General features: G+C 39.3%; 1 protein-coding gene across 1 annotated transcript in view; it reads right to left on the reverse strand.

Moving 5' to 3' along the window:
• EHBP1 (EH domain binding protein 1) overlaps window positions 1–10800 on the reverse strand; it is a 432654-nt gene extending 421854 nt beyond the window's left edge. The window contains exon 1 of the mRNA XM_057743639.1: window positions 10785–10800. The gene's annotated coding sequence lies outside the window, so the exon portion shown is untranslated. The remainder of the gene's footprint in view (window positions 1–10784) is intronic.
• Window positions 10801–24859: the final 14059 nt, after the last annotated feature.

The following is a 24859-nucleotide window of genomic DNA, read 5'->3' on the forward strand; positions in this document are numbered from 1 at the left end:
AAATACCTTGGAATAAACCTGCCTAAGGAGGCAAAAGACCTGTATGCAGAAAACTATAAGACACTGATGAAAGAAATCAAAGATGATACAAACAGATGGAGAGACATACTGTGTTCTTGGATTAGAAAATCAACATTGTGAAAATGACTGTGCTGCCCAAAGAAATTTACAGATTCAACGCAATCCCTATCAAATTACCAATGGTATTTTTCACAGAACTAGAACAAGAAATCTCACAATTTGTATGGAAACCCCAAAGACCCCAAATAGCCAATGCAATCTTGAGAAGGAAAGATGGAGTTGGTGGAATTAGGCTTCCTGACTTCAAACTATACTACAAGGCCATAGTGATCAAGACAGTATGGTACTGGCACAAAAAGAGAAAGGAAGATCAATGGAACAGAATAGAGAACCCAGAGATAAGCCCAAGCACATATGTATATTCTTGCCTCCTTTATCTTTGACAAAGGAGGCAAGAATATAGAATGGAAAAAAGACAGCCTCTTCAATAAGTGGTGCTGGGAAAATTGGACAGCAACATGTCAGAGAATGAAATTAGAACACTTCTTAACACCATACACAAAAATAAACTCCAAATGGATTAAAGACCTACATGGAAGGCCAGACACTATAAAACTCCTAGAGGAAAACATAGGCAGAACATTCTATGACATACATCAAAGCAAGCTCCTTTTTGACACACCTCCTAGAATCATGGACATAAAATCAAGAATAAACAAATGGGACCTAATGAGACTTAAAAGCTTTTGCACAGCGAAAGAAACCATAAATAAGACAAGAAGACAACCCTCAGAATTGGAGAAAATAGTTGCCAATGAAGCAATGGACGAAGGATTAATCTCCAAAATATATAAGCAGCTCATGCAGCCGAATACGAAAAAAGCAAATAACCCAATCCACAAATGGGCAGAAGAGCTAAATAGACAGTTCTCCAAAGAAGACATCCAGATGGCCAACAAACACATGAAAAGATGCTCAACATCACTCATCATCAGAGGAATGCAAGTCAAAGCCACAATGAGGTATCACCTCACACCAATCAGAATGGCCATCATAAAAACATCTAGAAACAATAAATGTTGGAGAGGGTGTGGAGAAAAGCGAACTCTCCTGCACTGTTGGTGGGAATTAAGTTGGTACAGCCACTATGGAAAACAGTTTGAAGGTTCCTTAAAAAACTACAAATTGAACTACCATATGATCCAGTAATCCCACTCCTAGGCATATACCCAGAGAAAACCATAATCCCAAAAGAAACTTGTACCATAATGTTTATTGCAGCACTATTTACAATAGCCAGGACATGGAAGCAACCTAAATGCCCATCAACAAATGAATGGATACAGAAGATGTGGCATATATATACAATGGAATATTACTCAGCTATAAAAAGGGATGAGATGGAGCTATATGTAATGAGGTGGATAGAACTACAATCTGTCATACAGAGTGAAGTAACTCAGAAAGAGAAGGACAAATATTGTATGCTAACTCACATATATGGAATCTAAAAATGGTACTGATGAACTCAGTGACAAGAACAAGGATGCAGATACAGAGAATGGACTGGAGAACTCGGGGTATGGGAGGGGGCTGGGGGTGAAGGGGAAACTGAGAAGAAGCGAGAGAGTAGCACAGACATATATATACTACCAACTGTAAAATATTCAGTGGGAAGTTGTATAACAAAGGGAGTCCAACTCGAGGATAGAAGATGTCTTAGAGGACTGGGGCAGGGAGGGTGGGGGGGACTCGAGGGGGGGCAGTCAAGGAAGGGAGGGAATACAGGGATATGTGTATAAAAACAGATGATTGAACCTGGTGTACCCCCAAAAAATAAAAAAAATAAAAAAAAATAAAGAAATAAAGAGGCCTGAATGAGGGCCATGAAAGTGAAAAAAAAAAAAAAAAAAAGATATGGCATATATACACAATGGAATATTACTCAACTATAAAAAGGAATGAAATGGAGTTATGTGTAATGAGGTGGATAAACCTAGAGTGTGTCATAGAGAGTGAAGTAAGCCAGAAAGAGAAAAACAAATATTGTATGCTAACTCATATATACAGAATCTAAAAAAAAAAAAAAATGGTACTGATGAACCCAGTGACAAGAACAGGGAAGCAGATACAGAGAATGGACTGGAGGACATGGGGTTGGGGGGGTGGGGGGTGAAGGGGAAGCTGGGACGAAGTGAGAGAGTAGCATAGACATATATATACTACCAACTGTAAAATAGATAGCCAGTGGGAAGTTGCTGTATAACAAATGGAGATCAACTCGATGATGGGTGATGCCTTAGAGGGCCGGGACGGGGAGGGTGGGGGGGAGTCGCAGGAGGGAGGGGATGTGGGGATATGTGTATAAATACAGCTGATTGACTTTGGTGCACCTCAAAAAGTGGTACAAGAGTGTAAAGCAATTATATTCCAATAAAAAAAAGTATTTGACTATATAAACAAAATAATAAAATTTATTGGGCAATAACATCTAGGAAGAACAAAATATTTTAAAGATGTCAGTTCTTAATATGTTGTTTTTAAATGCAATGCAATCCCAATTAAAATAAAAATGAAATTTTTTTTTAGGATTTAAAAAGAATGTCATTATATCCATTTAGAAAAGTAAAAAGGTGAGAATAACAAAAACATTCTGAAAAACAGAAAGGACAATGAGCAAACAAAACAGAAACATAGTCAGGGAAACAGAAGAGAAACCTCAGAAATAGGCCCCCTTATATATAAGTGTTAAAAAATGAGCAAGTACAATGCAAAACAATAGGAAAGATTTGAAAATACATATTTGTGGGAATCATTCATTAGAAATTCAAGTTATTTTAGGTCAAATACTTCATACCACTCCCAAAATATATTCCAGAAGTCTTAGGTAACTAATATCTTTAAACTCAAAAATAAGCAAATAAACAAGAGTGAGTGAACGCTAGATTACTAAAACATATAATATATTTGAGTTTGAAGCAAAGAAGAAATTACAAAAGAAAGGATCATGGTTTCATACTTAACTGAAAAAAAATGTATTCAACTTAAAAATAGGAAAACAAGATATAAATTAGAGACACATTAATATTTTGGTCCACTGGAACTTGTGTGGCCTGTTTTACCCTTTGTACCTTGCACAGTGCTGGGCACACAGTAAACATTCACTAGTTATTTGTTGAACAAATATTGCAATAATTAACTAAGTAGACTTTGATTAATTACATAAGACAAAGAAGTGACCCTAGAGTCCGATTAGCCAGCTGCAACTAAGAATGATGAGTGAAAATTAATTTCTTTGGCTCAGATGCAAAAGAACCACACAGGAGGCTGTCTACTCAGCTGTGGAATGGGCAAGTGATGTGAACCACAGAGGGGCTGTGGAAGTGCTATCAGGCCAAATCACGTCACACTATGAGCATCAGCTGTTGGAGGGTGATAGCAGCCAACAGGCCACACTGGCCAGGGTCAGCCAGCAAATGAAAGGCTTGACTCAATCAAGAAATCTTGTTCAACCTGGGAGGCCCAGAGATCAGGGCTTATAAATGACAGGGCTTATAAACAAGCAGTCGCAGCTGCTAAACAAAGGGCATGATTGTATTCGGGGAGGAGAGAGACAGAGGACCACATACTTCTTGTCAGTCTTTTTCCTGGATAATTACTCAGTGGAGTGAAGCATCTTTAACCATTTAGACTTGACGTTTGCTGCATCTTCCATCTGAGACAATCCTCTGACTAGAGGGATTTTAATATCAGTATATGATTGCTTGCAATGTATAGTAAGGGATACACTCATTCAAAACTGTTTAGTAGTTGGGGAGTCTATGCAGTAAGATGTTTGTGCATTACTTTCAGTCTACTTTGTGCTGATAGCTCACAGCATTCCGTACATTTTTGCTGAATCAGTAAATGAATTGAACATTATTTGGCTAAGGCTAAAAAAGAATCATTTTGGTTTTGTCAACATCTTGTTTTCCAATTTGGTGTTGGAAACATAGGGAATTGGTCTAATGTTTGCTAATAATATGCCTATATGTGTTTCCATCTTTTTGGCTCTGTTTTCCCAGGGTGATGAAAATAAACACAGTAAGGGAAACTGGGAGCACAGAACTGTCCATCTTTACTGCATTCCTGGATCCAGTGTTTCTCTGCTATAATGATGCCCCCATACGCCTATCTAGAACAATTTCTCACTTGTCACCTAGATTGGAGGCTAGATCCTTCAAAATGAGTAGAATTTTTCGTTGTTGTTGCTATTACTACTTGACCAGCAGACTGGTTACCGGCTGGAATGGACCAGAACATGTTGGCAAACCATTCATTTCCTGGTTATACCTACGGCAACTTGGTAAGTACAATGAAGAAAGGAGAGCCGATTTTTTTTTAAATTCAAGGTTCATTCTTTTATTCAAGGTCAACACCACAAAATTCTGAGCTATTGGATCCTGAAACGCTTGCTTCCCTGTAATCCATTCCAATAGGAGAGCAGATTTCTAAAAAACTATTTGTGAAATAGCTGGTAATGATAGGACCAGTGCTAAGCACATGTAAAATAGATATTTCTACACAGTGGCAGGATGAAAGAAACTGATATGTCAAATATTTTGAACTGCATGATCAAATTGGAATAATATCAGAAGTGATTATAATCTGAGGCAGTAGAATTCAATTTTCCTTGCATTATGGCGATTTCTCTGAGCAGACCCGGGTTAAATGACTGCTCTGAGGTTGATGACACACCGATTCCTAGTGCCAACAATGACTTCAGCCTGATGGCAACCTTTACAAATTGCTTCCTGTAAATTCTTTGTGAGAATAACAAGCAATTCATTTTGCTTGAGAGTGACTTTTAGCTAAGGGACTCCACCCAACAATCTGGATTTAATAAAACAAAAAATACTTTGGTATTACGAACATATTTTTTGAGATGCAAGTTCCCCACATAAGGTTTTGTAAAAGCAAAGCATTTTCATTTTCTATTCAGTGAAAGCCGGACAGATCCTTATGCATGGCCAATGATTATTTACTTTTTTTGATGAGTTGGTAGGGAAGAGTGGAAATGGAGAGAAGGTCACTGAAGAGCCACATGTGTGTGTATGTATGTAAGATATTCAGGGTAACATTTACAAAAGAATTTTAAGTCACAGCCAGTAGGTTGGTAATTCAATCATTTATCCATTCACTTATTTAGCACTCAGTATTTACTAAGTACCAGGCACTGTTGTAAGCTCTGGGGATATTATAGTTGAACAAAACAGACAATACTTTGCTCTCACGGAACTTACATTCATGTGAGAAAAGACAAACCATAAGTCAAACACTACACAAAGAAAAATCTCTTTTAAGAGGACTGAATTTAATGGGCAAGGTAGAGGAATTATCTGCTTACAGAGATTAGGTATTGGGAACATTTATGTCTCTGTGACTGGTAGTAGATAAAAATCACACTAGTAAATATTTAGGTTTGGCATTGCTCAGATATCATAAATAATTTATGACCTAGTTCCTGAACTCAAAGAGCTTACAATTCCAACACGCAAGGTGTTCCTGCATATCATGCGGGCAGAGAAGGAAGAAAGAGTGACCAGATATTTTGTATACCATCTGAATCAGAGTTGAATCATTGCCTTCAAGGTTATAATCAGGGTAAAGGAGGTTTAGAATCCTTGAACCTTTAGGAATGCAAATAGGAATAGGAATTGTTTGACATTGTGTGTCCTTTCCTATTTGGTAAAAAAAAAAAAAAAAAAAAGAAGTCATTGGCATGACAAAAAAACTGTGTGTGTGTGTGTGTGTGTGTGTGTGTGTTAGAAAAAATGTCCAATCACTTTGCTCATTCCAATGAACTTACTATGATTAAAGGAGGTAGAAACAGAAAATCTGGCAGTTTTAAAAAAAATAACTGTAAAGAAAGGATCTTGGACCTTATGAAGTTAAAACCATAAGACTTCTGTGGGATAACACCTCTGAAACTTCTCTGATTTCCATTCCCACTTACTCGTTTTTTCAACTTTTTTCATTGTTCTTTGCTAGCTGCAATCACCAGTCAGGGCTTAGGACTGTCTTTATCATCTCCAGATACATTGGCCTCAGAGCTCATGAAACCAAAATCACCTTATGCTTCTGCTATTCTTGTAGAGTCCCTCAGACCTATACCACTCACCTCCTCAATCTGGGAGAAGAAATAACTTTCTTCAGGAAAGAGGGAGGGGATGTGAGGATATATGTATAAATACAACTGATTCATTTTATTGTACAGTGGAAACTGGCACAACATTGTAAAGCAATTATACGCCAATAAAGACCTGAAGAAAGAAAAAAAAAGAACCCTTCTAATATCCCCAATCACAGTTGCTTGTTCAAAACTGAGCCTTCCAAGTCTTCTCCTTACTCTTATAAGAATACTTATTCATCTAACAAACACATATTGAGCACCCACCATATGGCATTTATGTGGGGCTACATGCGCCTACAAAGATGTTGAAGATACATGGTTGCTACCTTTACAGAGTTTATGGTTAAGAAAGGGACCAAGTGCACAGATAGCTATAAAACAAAGGGCAAGCACCACAAGAGAGAGACAAATGAAGTACCATGTTTACTCTGAGGAAATTTCTAGTTGGGGGCCTCAGGATAGCAGCAACTGGAGCAAGACTTTGAGGGATAGGTAGGATTGCAACAGATGAGCAGATGCAAGTTTACCTTTTTTATTTACACTTTTTCTCTTAGTGCATTATACAGTCCTTCCCATCATTGTTTATATTCTTCAAATGAGGCTTTCCCAATAAAAAACCTTTTTTAATCTCATAAGCCTCTCTTCCTTATTTTCTTCCATTAATATTACTTTAAATCTTTAATGTTTGCTTTTAATTGGGTATTTAATCAACTTTACAATGATAGTTAAACAGAAATATCTAAGTACCAAGAGCAGCATGAACTTACTAAAAAACTCCTCAAATTTCCATGCTTTCATAAACCCTGAAGACCTTTACCATTCTGCTGCTTGCATAAAAACAAATGTGTGTAATTGTTAGGAACCAGTATTTATCATTCTCAATTACACTTTTTCTCATCTGCTATTGTTTTCTATAATTCTTTATCCATTTTTATATCTCTCATATTTATCATTCCTACCAGCAATGTCATGTTTTATTGTACCAATGTATCATGCTTGCTGTCTTCTTATTTCCCTATAGGTTTGTATGTGGGTTTTTTAATAGGTTTTAGATATGCTAATAATTGCTTCTATACACATCTATATGCCTTTTCTTTCCTTTGAATTATCTCCTTGGTATATGTTACATTTTCCAAAGTTAAATAAGTTAATATATAATGTGTGGCTAAAGGTATGAGCACTGGCAGACTGGCTGTGTTCGAATTCTGGCTCTACCGCTTGTCTATGTGAACTTGTGAACTTAACCTCTCTGAGGCAGTTTCCTCATCTAAAAAACAGGCATAATACTAGTACTCACCTCATATTATTAGTATGAAAATTATATGAGATAATATATACATGTTAAGCCTTAGAATTGTGCTTAATACACTATGTGTCCAATAATGTTAGCTATTATTATATATGGTTCTTAGCATACTATATGCTGCATTCTAAAACTCAATAAATGCTAATTTCCTTCTTTTCATCTATCCAAATTACTATCACTTGGACAAAGAGTTTGATCATTTCTATTAATGACAGAATTACAAGCTCAGGGTTGTAAAGAATGTTAAAGGTTTAGTCTCTGATTCATGCCATGTGTATCCAAGATGCTTTCCAGAAAGAGCGTTAGCTTACAGAATCATCAGATGCATCTAAATTTTCACGTTCATGTATTGTTGCTCTTCTTTTACAGTACAAGAATCCTACCTTCCATTTATTTACATTTGTATTTTTCCATCGTAATAGATGGAGCCCTTGGTTTCAAGTAAAAATCCTTAAATTTTTACAGGAAGGAAAGGTAGGAGTATGTCTAGGTGCTTATTTTCTCCCTCTGTCTCTAGCCTCTGCTTTTCTCAACCTGGCTTCCTTCACATAGTTGAAAACCTATCCACCAGGAGTTCCCATGCTTTGTATTGATGGTAACTGCATGGGCTTTACCAATTCCACATTCCCAGGGAAGGAGTCTTATTGGCCTGGCTTGGGTCAGTTGCTCACTCCTAAACCAATCAACTGTGGCCAGGGAATTGGGTTCTATAACTGGGAGTCTCTACTAGAGCCACTTGTCTGGAATGGAAGGAAGAGCATTAACCCAAATACATGGTGCCAAATAGAAAGGCTCTGGCCAGATCAAATGATAGTTTCTACCAAATGGAGTTATTAGAGGAGCTTGATATGTGTCATATCTGTTTACTGTTCTTGTGTGAATCTCCTCCTCTTGTGTGAACTATTTATACCTTTGATCACTTGTCAAGATTTATTTGTTCCTCACAAATGTATACATTTTCTAATACTTTTAGAAATAAAACTATGAAACTATTTTAAAAATTTAGGATGCATCAACAAGAGTATTGAAGAACTGCTATGTTCAAGGAGTTGTTCTGGATGCTATGAAAAGTTCAGAGAGCTGTATCACTGTGGAGGACTCAGTTTCTAATGGGGTTGAACAACATAAATAAAAAATGAAACAATAAAAGGCTGTATAATAGTAGCTTCTCAACTACGCAGACCATGTTCTTAAGAACTCTGAGGCAGAAAGACTTGTGATTCAAGAATTAAATCTTTATGGTGGAAACCATGTTGGGGGAAATGTTTGGAGTAAACCTCTGAAAGCTCTTAGAACTGTGTTTTCTCATACTAAAATAAATATGAATTTATACATCTTACCTTAGTAATCATGACTACTACATCAATATTCAACCCTCCATCATTTCACACTCACTAGCAAGATACCTTTCAGGTCCTTCTTTTCTGCATTTTCAATAAAATATTTATAAATCATTTTGCAAAATTGATAAAAATACCTGTAGAGAGAAGAATTCTTTCTGGAGCTGGTCCTCCTCTGAATGTTCACATTCTTTCTTATTTTGTGACTTGGTGGTTTCTATCAGACATTATTGCCCTGTCCACATTGCTTACATACTAAGGGCTTTCTACTATAAGTATCTGCGACTCTGCCTGAAGGCTTTTTCCAGCTGCAGGGGCAGACTTGGTCAGGAGTAGGTTGGAAGGGCTGGGGATTTAACATCTCCTGGAGCAAAAAAGAGCTGGTGGGAAAAGTACCAGTTCTCACACCTCAGGTGGGACGACTTAGAGGCAGGTGCTGCACAGTGTCCCAGAGATCTTTAGAGGGACTCTGCCCTCATTGACCACAGCAGTATGGTTGCCTATGGTAAGTTCATGCCAGCACATGCATTTCTCCTGTTGTCTTCCTGAAGAAAACCACAGGACGTACTTCCGAAGTTTGGGATTACTACTGCTTGTTTTCCTTAATCTGCCTCAGTCTTCATTTCAAAAATCTCTACTTTGTCTCTGTTGTACTTTCTTTTCAATTTTCAACCTCCATCTGTCTCTTTCCCCAGCTACCCATGGAAGAAGTGATCTGCAATTTACATATATCAGGACTAAACTTCTATAACCACTAATAAAATATAAATCTATGTGTACCAAATAAGAATTATGCCAGTTGAACATCAACAATATACCAATAACTTTTTAAAAAGTCAATATAAAAAAAAGAATTATGCATAAGAGAACGTCATCGTCAGGGAATTTAATTCTTACATGAGTCTGAATGGCCATCGTTAAAAAGTCTACGAATAACTAATGCTGGAAAGGATGCGGAGAAAAGGGAACTCTCCTATGCTGTTGGTGGGAATGTAAATTGTTACAACCACTATGGAAAACGGTATGGATAGTCCTCAAAAAACTAAAAATAGCATTTACATATGATCCAGCAATCCCACTCCTGAGCATATATCCAGAAAAAACCATACTGCGAAAAGATGCATGCACCTCAACGTTCATGGCACTATTCACAATAGTCAAGACATGGAAACAACCTAAATGTCCATTGGCAGAAGAATGGATAAACAAGATGTGGTACATATATACAATGGAATACTACTCAGCCATAAAAAAGAATAAAATAATGCCATTTACAGCAACATAGATGGGCCTAGAGATTATCATACTAAGTAAAATAGACAGAGAAATACAAAGACAAATACCATATGATATCACTTATGTGTGGAATCTAAAATATGACACAAATAAACTTATTTATGAAACAGACTCACAGACATAGAGAACAGACTTGTGGTTGCCAAGGGGGAGGAAGGCGGGGGAGAGATGGATTGGAGTTTGGGGTTAGCAGATGCAGACTATTACATACAGAATGGATAAACAAGGTCCTACTGTATAGCAGAGGGAACTATATTCAATATTTTATAATAACCTATAATGGAAAAGAATCTGAAAAAGAATGTATATATATGTATAACTGAATCACTTGGCTGTAAAACAGAAATTAACACAACATTGTAAAGCAACTATACTTGAATAAAATAAATTTTTAAAAAAATGGTGTATCGAAAAGGAACTAGAAATACTACCTGAGTAATCAGGGAAGTCTTCACAGAGAAGGTTGGGACCCCTGATCTAGTCCTGTCACCCATTTTACAGATGAAGAGACTAAGATCCAAGAGATTGTGACTGATTCAGCGGTTCTACAGTTTACAAGTGGTGAGCTGACCCCACTTCCTACCCCCTCAATTCCCTATGCACTCCACCCCATGCTACCCATTCACCATTTGTCCAGGGGCAGCCTTACCTCTGCCTTTGTCTTTTGTTGGCCTTGAAATTTGCCATGAGGATGAACAAGTCCTGGGAAGGGATGAGAACAAATAGCATATTCTCCTAAGCACTCTCCACACTGCACAGTATCAGTTGTCCTAAGAGGGTTTTGATATGGGTTGAACATGTTGTTTGTTTTGTTTTAAATCTTGGAAAAAATTCTAGTTGCATGGAATTTTTTCTCCAGAATTAATCATGAGTAGCATATTCTTTAGCCTTGTTCTTTGGGGAAGCAGAAAACAAAATAGCCATTGTAGGCCCCCTTTGTTTAAACCCAGGGACTAATGACGCTGTTCACCCCTCCCACCGAGCAGCCTTCGGGCATTGGTCTCTCTGGAGAGCACTGAGTACCCGGGGTGCTGAGTAAGCCCTTCCTCAACCCAAACTTGATTCCAAGGAGACAATTCCTCTGACTGTTTGTTCTTGAGCTTCGTCGTATCAAATATTCTCAACAAGTTCTTCCAATTTCTGTTTTTAGAATAAAAATAAAAAGACCAGCACATTCCTTTTATGTTTGTGCAAATGAAGCAGAGGCAAGAAGCTGGGGAAACTCTAGCAAAAGTCTTCAGCTGTGTAACTTGAGTGTTTTCCTGCTGAAGTCCTAAAAGATGAATTAAAATAATATATTTACTTTGTTTCGCATTTCAAGATTGTATTTTTAGTATTTTTTACAGGCTGTGGAATCAATATTCTAAGAACCAGTCTGTCTTTATCAACCTCCAGTAATAATGACTCAGACATAATTTGGGGATCCATTACAAATACAACTTTCTCTTCCTGCAATATGCTTTGTTTTAAAGGGGGTATCATTAGCTCACTTACTGTTCACTATGGAACATGTTATTCACCATAAAGTCATTTAATTAAAAAGATAATGTCCCATAGTGTGAAATTTCAGGCAACTCAACGTCAGCTGAGGGATATCCTGACAGTAATATTAGGCACACCGCACTGCACTGATTCATGTTTGACTCAGATCTAATTGGGCGTGTCTCACTACAGAAAACACTCTTTTTCTGCAAAGATTTTTAGAACCTGGAGTGTGTACTGCTGCAGGGTGTGGATGTATGCTATCTACATAAGGCCCCCAGCCTGCCTCAGAACCTGCTTTGTACCTAGTATATGCGTCCCCAACTAAGAAATGAACGTAATCTCTATTCCATTCCCCCTCCCTAAGGTTGCCCCACCACCAGGGTCCCTGCTGCTTCTCCTGCAAGACAATCACTGTAGAAAAATACTAGAGCCTGCAGAAAACCAAGGATACCTAATGGAAAAGAGGGAAGGAATTATATGAAGCAGGAAGAGCTTGAGGGAGCTGTTTCAAGGAGCAAACATCTAGCCAGAGACGGGCCTTCATTTTGGTAAACATCCCCTTGAAAACAAATAACAAATATAAAAAAGAGTGGGGGGGGGGGAGGACTTCTAGGAAAGTACAGTGATTATCTGTTATTGTTATCTTAGTATGGTTTGCTTCAGCCAGATCGCTTTCCTTCTTATAAACCAGCTGCACCAAGAAGATGGACTTTGTTTGCTGAGGAAAGAAAAGTAGATAATTCTGGAACATGGTACTCTTCTAGAAGTGGGTCAGGGGTGTGTGTGGACACAATGAGGGCACAGGATGCTCTAGGAGAGGTAGAAAGGAGGTAGAAAAATTGCCTAAAGTGAACATCACTAGTTTCAACATGTGGCCTAAGAAAGGAGTTCTTTCCCTCTCTTCCTTCTCCTTTATCTCCTTCTCCTCATGTTCTCCTTTCTTTTCCCATTTGAGATTTGATCCAGTAGACCTTGCTCCCAGGAACAAGAATTTAAACCAATATTATTAGTAGAAGAATTTAGCAGCATTATTCATTAGGTTGGCTTTTCTGGGAGTATGCTATGAACCTGATTGCCACAGTAACTCATCATAACAAAATTAATGACTAAATTAATAATTATAATAAATGTTATTATCATTCTCTTCCTTCTCCTCATCATCAAAGCTTCTTTGGGGAATTTTGTGCCAAGTTCCAAATTTTGTACACTGCAGCTCCCAGGCTGGACAATGAAAGGATTCAAGGTTAGTGGGCAAACAGGCAGGGTGCTGGGTATAGGTGTTAGGTTGGGCCTTGTACCTCAGGGTCAGACCTAGAGCGTGAGTGGAGTCTGAAATCTGGTCTGTGCTCTTTTCTCCAGGCTGAACATCTTGACTCAAAGCAGCATCTGCAAGGAAGATGGGACCTCTTTTCTCATTTGCACACAGCCTATGGGCTGGGTGTGGCCCTGAACATAAGGCAGGCCTAGTGCTAATCACCAGACTCAGGAAGAGCATGCACAGGAGATGCTAAGCCCTCCCGGAGGAGTTCCAAAACCATAATGTGGGGCTAAGGCCAAGCATTTGTGGGACTGGTATGGGGGAGATGCACAATCAACTGTTTAGGTTCAGGACTGTGACATCAAACGAGGGGCTCCTTTCCTGCAGTTCTCAGGCAATTTTCACTACCTAACCTTCACCTCTGGTGTCTTCAAGGTACTCCTTGGCTTGTGCCATTACAACTTTACCTAAGATTTTTAGAAATTCAGTTTGGTCATATGCTAGGTCCTATCTGTATTGAGTAAGCTCTTAGAATTTCCTCTTTATCTCCGTATACCTCTTTAATTCTCTTATCTTTAATGAACTACAGTAATATTTGGTCCTTTTATAAGTAATTAGATTTGCACGATTCTTGATTTGACCTGAGACATCTTTAAGCAAAGCTTGTTAGAAAGTGAGTTAGAGTGTGGCTCATTAGTCTGGAGCCTGTGAAGGATGCTATAGCTGCTGCAGCGAGACAAGCAGGCTTTGTTTGCACTGAACCGCAGCAGCGTCTCATGCTCTTCCTTGCTCTCTATTTAGTACTTCATCTTTATCTAATCTTTAACAAAGCAGAGTCTGTGCAGGCAGCCTATGGTAAGCATAGTGAATCAGCCTATCCTTCTGGAGAGTGGCAACAGTGAAGAATGTCTAAATATTTATTTCAAATATAATCTATCCTATAGTCCTCCACATCCAAAATTTTCCAATTTAAAATATCTATGACCCTATAATTCATATGGCTTTTGGAATAAGAGACTATGCAAATGGGCTCAAGTGTCATGATCACTGCCAATCTGGTGCAAACCACACAGCTGGCCTTTCTCAGGATAACACAGAGAAGCAAGACTGCTTTGATCAGGATTGTCACATATGATTGTGCATAGTGGTGGGGGTCCCCTGTAGAATGGATGGCTATGATGGCTACAAGTAACAAATAATCCCAAAATCTCAGTGGCTCAACACAACAAAAGTTGTTTGCTTGTGCCAAATGTCTAGCATAGGTCAGCAGGGGGGATCCAAGCTGAGCTATTCCATCTCAACTTGTACTTTTACAATTTCCTCAGCAGGGAGAAGAAAATATAGTGAGTCATGCACTGGCCCTTAAAGCCTCTGATTGCAAGTGACACATCACTTATGTTTCTATTTCACTGGCCAAAGCAAGTCACATGTTCACACCTAATTACAAAGGAGGCAAAGAAGTGCAATCTTACCACATATCCAGAAGGAGAAGAGAATGGAAATACTTGGGACAATCCTAACGACTACCACCATGGTCCATTCAGAAGGGCTCAGTGCCATCTTTATGTTCTAGTAGCTGCCAACTGAGACCAAGGAAAACGATTTCCATACTTATATGTCTGGTAACCTCCTCCTAACTCAAGCACCGTACTTCCAGACGTAAGTCTTATGGACAATTATCTAGAAAGAAAAGCAGTAAGTTCTAACTCTTCCAGTACGTTCACTATATTTTCATGTTTAAAATAAAGAATTAATTCCATAAAACACAGACACCATTATTGAGAAATAGCATAAGGGAGAGACTGATTCTCAGAGGCTTCAGAAACAAAACATGCCTCCAGGTAGTGGACACTAACTGTCCTTTTTCTGAGTACTGCCCTTCCTTTCCACATTTGAATCACATATTTAAAGGTGGTGGGAATCTGGTAGCCATTCTGATCAACATGATCCTCCCTCCAAGACAGCTTATTGGGTCAGAGTGGACATCTAACTCAAGCTGGGTCAGAGTCTCTTCCCTAGAAATTCGGTGTTTCGACAAATATAACACTATCAGGAAACAAGGAGTTTGACTAATTGGTCTGGGTTATCTGTTGATTGGAGAGAGAACTGAGATTGTCAGTGCTCACTAACTATCAATGTGATCCTCTCCATTTCCCAGTTCCCTTAGCAGTTCGATGGGGGCCATGGGACTAAGTTCTGGCCAATGTGAAATGGGCAGAAGTGATACAAGCCATTTGGGGGGTTTCACTATTGAAAACAACCTTCATATCACTTCACTTTGCTTCCCCACCACAGTGACCTTCGAGGCCACATGTTCCAGATGATGCAGCTATATGACGGAGAAGGGCTACCCACCCCATAAAAAATTATGACATGAGGGAGGAAAACAATCTTTATGGCTTAGGATTTATTTCTTGCTTCAGCAAAGCCTAGACTATTCTGACTAACATAAAACCAACATAGGAGTGGCCTCATTCTGCCAGGAAGCAAAGAAAAGTTGATCTGCAAAGTGGGAGAAAAATGATGTACACATGCAGAGGGGAGTGGAGTTGAGAAAAAGAGTCACTGGGTCCTTCTAATTCCTGGTTCCAATCCCTTCTTGATGTTAAATCACATTTTTATCCTTGGTTTCTGTGATCCCCTTGTATCCTTATTATAGTAAATTTCCTGCTTTTATTAAGCTTCCACCAAAGAGCTTCTGTCCTTTGCAATCAAAAAAAGTTATAACTAATACCTCTCATATCTCAGTGCTTCAGTTTATGCTTTACTCATTCTACAATGAAAACAACTAACAAGTTAATAGGTATGCTTCTGACTTAGATTTCTAATTCTTTCATGCCAGAAATGCCAAAAACTACAGCACTTATCTTGCCCAGATACAATTCATAGCACAGTCAACCTTTAAGACACAACTCCAAAACTACAGATCTTTTTTATTGATCCAAAATTTAAATAATGGTGGGCAATCTCTTCAGTTTTATTGGTTACAAATGACCAGCTGACAAGTTACTCAATTTCTGCAATTACAGTAAAATTCTAGAGCTATCAAGAAAGGGTTGCTTGTTCAAGAAGAACAGCTAAAGAATTAATTGGCTCTTTAGAACCTGTTCCAAATTCCTTTCTGTAGGTGGGCTAGATAGTGGATAACTTTTATAAAAGGAAAGCCATCATCTTAGCAAGAAAAACTCTTTTTCTGCCACGAACAAGCTGAATGCAATCACAGAAACTGCGGACAAAAGAGCTTTTGATGACAGATATTGCTGATGCCTGATGCCTTCAAAGGCATTCCAGGAAAGGTGAAGGAATAATTATGACTAACAATAACTCATGCTTCTTCCAGGATGTTACTTATTGGACCAATAGATCACTTGAGAAATAAGTCAGTGAGTCAAGCTCATACTCAGTTTGGCAAAAAGATCCCAGGTCTCCAAGCTCTTTGCACTGAACTGGGTAAACCTCAAATGGATACCTACTGGGGGAGAAGTAAAGGCAGGAGAGCTTGATGGTAAAAAACAGAATTTTCTCCTTCAATTTCCCCATCCACCACCTTACCCCTTATATCTGAGCAAAATGAAATTATCAAGGCCAATGAAGAAAATCTTGAGCATACCCTTCAGAAAGATAAAGGACCCAGATGATGGAGAAAGGCACAAATACCAGTGGGAAGTCTAATAACTCACCAAGTATCTGAAAAACATGAACTTATAAGTTTATACTGCAACTTATACAATAATGGTGAAAAACAAAAAGGAGGTTGCATTGAATAGTGTAAGGTCTTTTATTTAAAATTCCATGATGAGAGGACTATGTGGACTGGTGTAACGCAAGGGCCAAATGTGGCCATTGGTTAAATTTATCCTATGATAATGGCACTGACATTCATTGTTTTATTTTATTTCTTACTGTATCACACATTTGGAAGAGTTTATTAAAATCTAGGCACAGTAAAAAAAAAAAAAAATCTAGGCACAGTTTAGCCACTATGGAGAACAGTATGGATGTTCCTTGCAAAACTAAAAATAGAGTTACCATATGACACGGCAATCCTACTACTGGGCATACACCCAGAGAACACCATAATTCAAAAAGACACATGCACTCCAATGTTCATTGCAGCACTGTTTACAATAGCCAGGACATGGAAGCAACCTGAATGTCCATCAACAGATGAATGGATAAAAAAGATGTGTACATATATACAATGGAATATTACTCAGCTGTAAAAAGGAATGAAACTGGGACATTTGTAGAGACATGGATGGACCTAGAGACTGTCATACAGAGTGAAGTGAGTCAGAAAAACAAATATCGTATATTAACACATATATGCAGAATATAGAAAAATGGTACAAATCAACTGGTTTGCAAGGCAGAAATAGAGACACAGATGTAGAGAACAAGCATATGGACACCAAGTGGGGAAAGCGGGGAAGGTTGGGGGGAATGAATTGGGAGATTGTGATTGCCATATATACATTACTAATAAGAAAAAAAAACCAAATTTACACTCTAAAGATATGCAGTTTATTGTATGTTAACTGTATCTCAATAAAAGTTCTTAAAAAAAATCTAGGCACAGTTTAAAGAAGAATAAAAACCCAATGCCCATTACTCACCACCTAGCCTAGTTTAAGAATAAAACATTAACAGTACTTTATCAGATCCCTGTGCCTACCCCAGTTGCAGCCTCCTCTTCCCACTCCCTCTCAGTAGCCACTCAGAGTTTTACTACTAGTTTGTACTTTTGTGTCAGTCATTCCTGCTTTCTTTATGGTTTTACCACCTACATTTATATACCCAGACAACACATTGTTTAGTTTTGAAAATTTGGTAGCTGCATAAAGACATAAACCAAAGTTACACTATTAATTGAAAACTCAAGGATGAATGCAACAGAATCCCTTGATGTCAACTTCCTTAAGAGTTTATAAGAGCCCTCTCTGGGCAAGTTAATGGTCAAGCTAGTAGGCTAGTCTTAGTAAACTCTGCATAGTCAGGACATCTGGCAAGGCTGCCAGGTGAGCATGGTGTTGGAGTCAGGCAGAAATATGGTCAGAGGGTATGAGATGGTCTCTATTTTCTACCTTATCCCCAGTTCTTAGATATAGATTTAAGCAGAAAGTTTGAGGAGATGAAATGAATGTCCTCTGCTGATTCGGGCAGCAGGGTATGGAAAACAGAGTAGGAACTTCATCAACAAATGGTCATGACACAGATAAGAATCTGGGCAAGGCTCATTCAAACCTTCTGTCCTCATTTTGAAAAAGAGGGTTAAATAGCAGTGGAAACTTTTATGACAGCCACCAACATGTCTGTCTCTTGAATCTCATGCTCCTGTCTGGGAGAACTGTCCTCTATGTCTGTTGATAGCTATCCTGGAATCTCCCTTCACTGTCGTCATGGGGATTCCCTTTGCCTTTCTCCTGAGTTGGATCAACTGTTTCCTATATCCAGGACTTGAATGCCTAATTTGTGGGGCTTGGTGAAAAATGAAAATGCAGAGTCCCTGGTTTGAAAATTTTTTAAGAATTTCAAAATGGCAACAGCAGAGCATTAAACCAAGTATGGGGCCCTTAGGACTTCCCTGGTGGTCCAGTGGTTAAGACTTCTCCTTCCAATGCAGGGGGTGTGGGTTTGATCCCTGGTTGGGGGATCCTGACCCACATGCCTTATGGCCAAAAAATCAAAACATAAAACAGAAGTAATATTGTAACAAATTCAATAAAGACTTTAAAAATAGTCCACATCAAAAAAAAAAAATCTTAAAAAAAAATATGGGGCTCTCTCTCTCTCTGTTTGCCACATGGCTCGTGGGATCTCAGTTCCCCGACCAGGAACTGAACCTGGGCCATAGCAATGAAAGCCCCAAATCCTAACCACTAGACCACCACAGAACTTCCATGTGGCCCTTCTCTTTGTGGGGCCTTGTGCAACTGTATGGGTTGATGCCCAGAAAGCCAGCTCTGCCTATATCCCATGTCTTCTTCTTTCCTGGTTTTAATAGAGCACATTCTTGTCTTAATAGAGCACATTTCCCAGGAATCTTTTGAGAGACTGTATATGGGAAATAAGTTTTTGAGATTTGTGTCTGAAAATGTCTTTGTTCTATCCTCATATTTGAATGTAAGCCACTTTATTGTGCAACACTGTACTCGGAACGTTGCTCTTTGGAGATGAGCAGTGTAGTAGCCCTGCTTGATTGATGGTTTGGCTAGGTATAAAACTCTAGGCTGGAAACAATTTTCCTTCCAGAACTTTAAAGGTATTACTCCATTGCATTATTTACAGTGGTGCTATGAGGAGGTCTGAAGGTAAATTCTTAATTCTCTTTATGTGACCTGTTTATTCCTCTCTAGAAACTGATGTAAACTCTCTTTGCTCCAGAGTTATGAAATTTTAGTGTGCCCTTGTGTCTATTTTCATCCACTGTGTTTAGGACTCCATAGGCCCTTTTGATCTGACAACTCATGTTCTTCAGTTCTGAGAAACTTTCTTGAATTATTTCATCAGTGATTTTCTCTGCTCTATTTATTTACATTGTTCTTTCTTTCTGGACTTCATTTTTTTTTTAATTTCATGATTATGTTTTTAATTTCTAATACATCTTTTTTGTTCTATAAATGATCCTTTCTTATAGCATCATATTCTTTTTTCATGTATTCAATGTTGTCTATTCTCTGAGGATAAAGGAATTCTTGTTTATCTTTCTCCCTGCATAGCTGACGTTGCTCCATGTTGCTTTTTTCTGGTGTTTATTGGGTCTCTATAATTATCTTTGGTGACTGTCCTCAGTTATTTGGTAATCCATGGGTTTTTTGTTTTTTTTTTTGGGGGGTGGGGTTTTTTTTGCTCTTGATTAATAGTGGGGAACTAAAAAACTGATTAAAAGCACTAAACAAGTTGGCAGGTGACCTGGTGGGCTGTCTCTTGGGGGACCTCTGAAGTCAGCATTCTTACATTTTCTTTGTGTTTTGGTTAGATTCACAGAGAATTTTTCAATCTCTTGCCTGATGGATGAAAGTCTGGCTAAGAAACAGGTGAGGAAAGAGGTCTGGAGAATCAGAACATTTGAGTTCACTTCCCCCCCAAGTACGAAGCACAACTCTCAACTGTGCCTGGCATCCCCCGATCCAGGGCCACCTACTTAACTTTCTCCAGAGACAAAACCTCCAGCTTTCTCTCAAGATGTGGAAGGGACAGTCATTTGATGCCATGAAGAGGGGAAAAGGCAGCTAGAAATCTAGTTGCTTCTCAAGTAGTTTTTCTTCCTTATTTAAGTTTTCTCCTTTGTCCCAGTCCTAGGTGTACCTGATGCTGCCAATTCCTGAACATTTTGAGGATTCTGTGGTTTGAAGCCAGCTTTCTTGGACCTTTTAATTCAGTTACCACTTGTCCATATGCTTTCCAGCTTCCAAAATTCTATTGCTGTTACCAACTTTCCTAGTTTCCCTATATTGGTTTTTATGTCTTTTGTAAAAATCTCATTAATGTGGTTTTAGGGTACTTCATGAGAAAGTGAGCTTAGAAACATTCAGTCCTCCCTATCTGCAAGCTCCACATCCATGGATTCAACCAACTGTAGATCAAAAATATTTGAAAAAAAATTCCAGAAAATCCCAAAAAGCAGAATGAATTTGCTGCACAATGGCAACTATTTACATAGCATTTACTTTGTATTTACAACTATTTTTTGTAACACTTACATTGTATGAGGTATTACAAGTAATCTAGAGATGATTTAAAGTATACAGAAGGATTGTATAGGTTATATGCAAATACTATGCCATTTTACATAAGAGACTTAAACATCCAAGGGTTTTGGTATGTGCAGGGGTTCAGAGCCAATCCCCCACTGATACCAGGGATGCCTATACATACATTCGCTCCACTATCTAAACTCATAACCCCACTGGGTTTCTTTAAACAGCTTTTTTAGAACTTGTGTACCTTTTTTATTTACTCCAATGGACTGATGATGGAGCCAGTGCATTTTCATGGCAATGAGAGCAAACCTTCAAATCCCAGCCATGGCTTCTGCTAGTGGCTTAATGTGGGAAACATCTATGGAATTACCAGCTTAGTAGTCCCTCCTCTTCTCTAACAGCCCCTCAGCTTGTCCACCTGAGGAGTTGACATGTTCTAACACGATCTCACACGCAGGCTAGAGTTGATTGGCTTAGGGAAAGCTGTTATTCCAGCTGGAGCAATGACTTTTTCTCTGGGATTCTTGGATATCAGTCAGAGAAAACACCACTGGTGACAAACTCTAAGATGTAAATTCCTCCCCTCCTGCCACCCAAGGTTTATTATGCGTCAAGTTTACCTGCATCATTCTTTCTTCAAGGTGTGTTTCTTTGAGGGTTCCTCAAGATGCCCTCTCCCCACATGAGAATAGATACCCAACCAAACCTGTTCATCAGACAGATCTAAATTCTAGCTTTTGAGTTTAGATTTAAAAGGAGACCTCCTCCCACTACATCTATTTTCTTATATCCATATACTCCTTCAAAAATACTGAACAAAAACAATTTGGTTTTTCCCTTAGCCCCTTCCAGAGACGTGCCATACATTAAAGCTAAGGTGACAGAAAGAGGCCTTTGATAACACAATTCAAGCATACACACAAGGGGACATCTATCCTAAAAGGAGGTTAATCTGAGCACTGTGAAAAGTCAAATTGCTTTGCTTTCCACCACTGCAATCCAAAGCCCCTTCCTTCTGCATACCCTCCCATACCTCCAGCATAGAACAGGATGCCACTGAAGAAAGTGAACTCCAGAAGAGGGAGCAGTCAGGGGCAATTGGGGCTTCAGAGCTCTCATATTCTATAATGCTGATGACTTAGGAGATACCAAACCTTTTCCCCCCAAAGGAAGTAGGGTTCAAAAGTGTTTTAATATTAAAATGCAAATTTCACCAGTGATAAATTTTCCCTTGGGAAACTTTTAGTGGAGTAGAAAAGGTATTGACTTTGGATCCAGAGAGTTTTTTGAGATTTACATTCAAATGCTGTGACTTGGGCAAGTTATTTGACCTCTCTTCCTCAGTTTCTTCATACGAGAACCGGGGATTGAAGGCACGGGGATTAAAAAAGACACAGTTGAAAAGGTGCCTGGCATGTGGTTACACTCTATAAATGGACAATCTTCCTCGTTTTCCTCATCTGCTACCAAAAGCACTAAGGTACTAGAGCTTGTTCTGTACAGTAAATATTCCCAAGAGTGTTAAGGAAAAAGTAACTAATAAGCCTCAAATTTGTCAGGCATGGTGGAGGGAGGTTTTAACTTGGACTTTTTTTTCCCCAACACATTTATTTTAACCATTAAGCGTCTGCTCCTAATGCATTTGAAAAACAACACACACATAATACCAATATTAGTTTGGTAACACTTTTTGAGTCATTGATCCCTTTGATACTTTTCCCCAAAAAACGCATTTGTGTATTTGTACTCACAGAACTACACTTTGGGTAGTCTCTCCATTCCCTGAATCGATAAACTCTGACCTACCAGAGCACTTTGACTTTACTATGGCCCTTCCCCTCCTCTGCACCCCACACCACCTGCTGCTAAGTGGAGACTGGCAAGTGGCACTGGGCTCCGGGGAGGCTGGATGTTAGCAGACACTTGGGGGTGGAGTTGACGGTGGAGATGGGTGGAGGTGTCTGGGCAGCGCACCCTCCAGCTGTCCCTGTTCCGATGTGCCCGGAGAGCGGCAGCAGCAGAAGCCGAGGCAGGCAGCGCTCAGCGACCCCCTCACAAGATGTGGGCGGTGCCTCCAGCATGGCAGCTCCCACATGCAAAGGGAGAGGAGAGGGAGTGGGATGAACCTCGCCCTTTAGGAGAACTGTCAAAGGACAATCACTGTAAGACCCAGGCACAGGGCCAAGAATTTTCATTAGAATCTGGGTGATCTTCTCCCTCCTCAGTGAGAAGCATCCTGCCTCGTCCAACCTAGGGGCATCTAGGGATGAGCAGGGACAGAAAAGTAGCTAAGACGCCTCATATTTGTCAGGCATGATGGAGGGAGGTTTAGTATGGGCTTTATTTTAAACCAGGAAGTCCCTGATCCCAGTGCATTTGAAATATAACCCTCACAAAACACCGATATTAATTTAGTAACATTCTTTGAGTCACTGATTTCTTTGACACCTGCTCCATGGTGGGCAGCACCTGCAGAGCCAGCAGACGGGCTGCAGGGGCTGGGACCATCCTTGACCAAGCGACCTGGAATTACTGCAAAAAGCACACCCACAGGGCAGGGCAGATTGGCGGGCTGGGCCAGCAACTCCGAAGCCTTTGAGGGTAGATTAGAGATCTAGATGCCTCCCGGAGTCAGGAGCTGAGCTGGGCTCTTGGGCTTCGGGGTGGGGATGGGTGGGGAGGGGCCTGCCCCACTCCCTGCCCAGTGGGGGGTCTAGGGGTGGGTGGTTATCATCCCTCCTCAGGTGACCCCTGCCCCCAGATCTAAAGGGAGAATGGAAAAAAACAAAACAAAACAAAACAAAACAAAAAAAAGGAGAACGCAGACCAGCTGATAATTCTATAAACTATTTGTTCAATGTACAAAGGCCTAAAACAGACACCTCAGGCTGCTTGTACTAATAAATAACAGCTGCATCTCTGAGTCCTTTTGGGGGTACAAAGTGGAATATTTAAAAACAAGATAAAAAGAAAGCCACATTTGGTCCTTAAAATTAACTTGCCTCCCTTCATTTTACCCTCCCACCCATGGAAGTGGGTGTTTTTACCTCCACTTTTACAATGGAAGAAACTGGCACTGAGGGGTTGCTCAAGGTCACACAGTTAATAATTGACAGAATCAAGATCTGAACTAGGTCTGACCCCAAACGAGTGTCCTTAGTCGGTGCTGCATTCCCTCCTCAGAGATGAGGCAGATATACTTCATCACCTTAGTGAAAAGAATGAGCCCCTCTTCAAATAAAGATGCTGCTGCCAAGGTACCCGGGAAAACTATTGCCTTCCCATATTTTCTGACCACAAGGATGTCTTTGCTCTCAACTATTTACACCCTCCCCCTTATGAGATGGCTTGTTGGATTAAAGATTGCAGTCTATGATACTCAGTTTTTGTTTTTTAATCTAAATGGACCTATGACATGGACCTAACTAGCCCGTGTTCAGCCCAAATGATCCAACCTGGCATTACTGACAAATGATGCACAGTCCCTTCCAATAAATACAGGCTTTTAAACTATGTTGGTCATTTAACCATTAATTATCCAACCAGTCTACAGATATTTAATGAGTATCTCTGCCTTTCCCCATGCCAATCAACTTTTTCCTCTGCCAGCTATTTTTTTTTAAAAATATGCTTAAGATCCAGTTTCTCCTTTGCTTAAAAACTCTCAATGGTTTCCCACCGTCTACAGGATGAAGACAAATCTTGTCTCAACAGCCTCCTGACTGTTCCTGCAGCTCTTAAGTTTGGAGTAGAGACAAAGTGAAACTCCAAAGTAGAGCCAAGTGTTTTATATAGCTGCAAGAGTACCGATTCTTGTCCTCAGATCTTATGCAAGAATAATCAGAGTATAAAGTATAAATAGTAAATTAAGTCCTTCACTCCTAAGCCCTAGAGAGTTTCTAACAAGGAGATGTGGGCTGCTGAGAGTGAGGGATTCAGAGTTTGTCTCTTTCTTTATAACCTATTCCTATCTCTTGAAAAATGAGCCCTGGAAGCTTTGGAAAAAAGCTAACTGGAAATAGAAAAACAGGACCAACGCAAAAAGGAAATGTCAATATCCCAGGTTTAAAGGTCATGTCATTGCTGGGTTCATGCTTCAGAGTTTACTCTGGATTTCCTGGTAGCCAGGGAGAGAAGGAAAGCAGGATACATTATTTGAATTTTGTTGATATAAAAAAGGAAACTTTACCAGGTCTTGAAACAAGCAATTATGTTATGTTGCTGTTTTTATCTTTGTCTTCATTGCTTTTTAAATTATAAAATTAGTGCATGACTTTT

The sequence above is a fragment of the Hippopotamus amphibius genome, chromosome 7 (genome assembly GCF_030028045.1).
Source record: "Hippopotamus amphibius kiboko isolate mHipAmp2 chromosome 7, mHipAmp2.hap2, whole genome shotgun sequence".
Lineage (NCBI taxonomy): Eukaryota > Metazoa > Chordata > Mammalia > Artiodactyla > Hippopotamidae > Hippopotamus > Hippopotamus amphibius.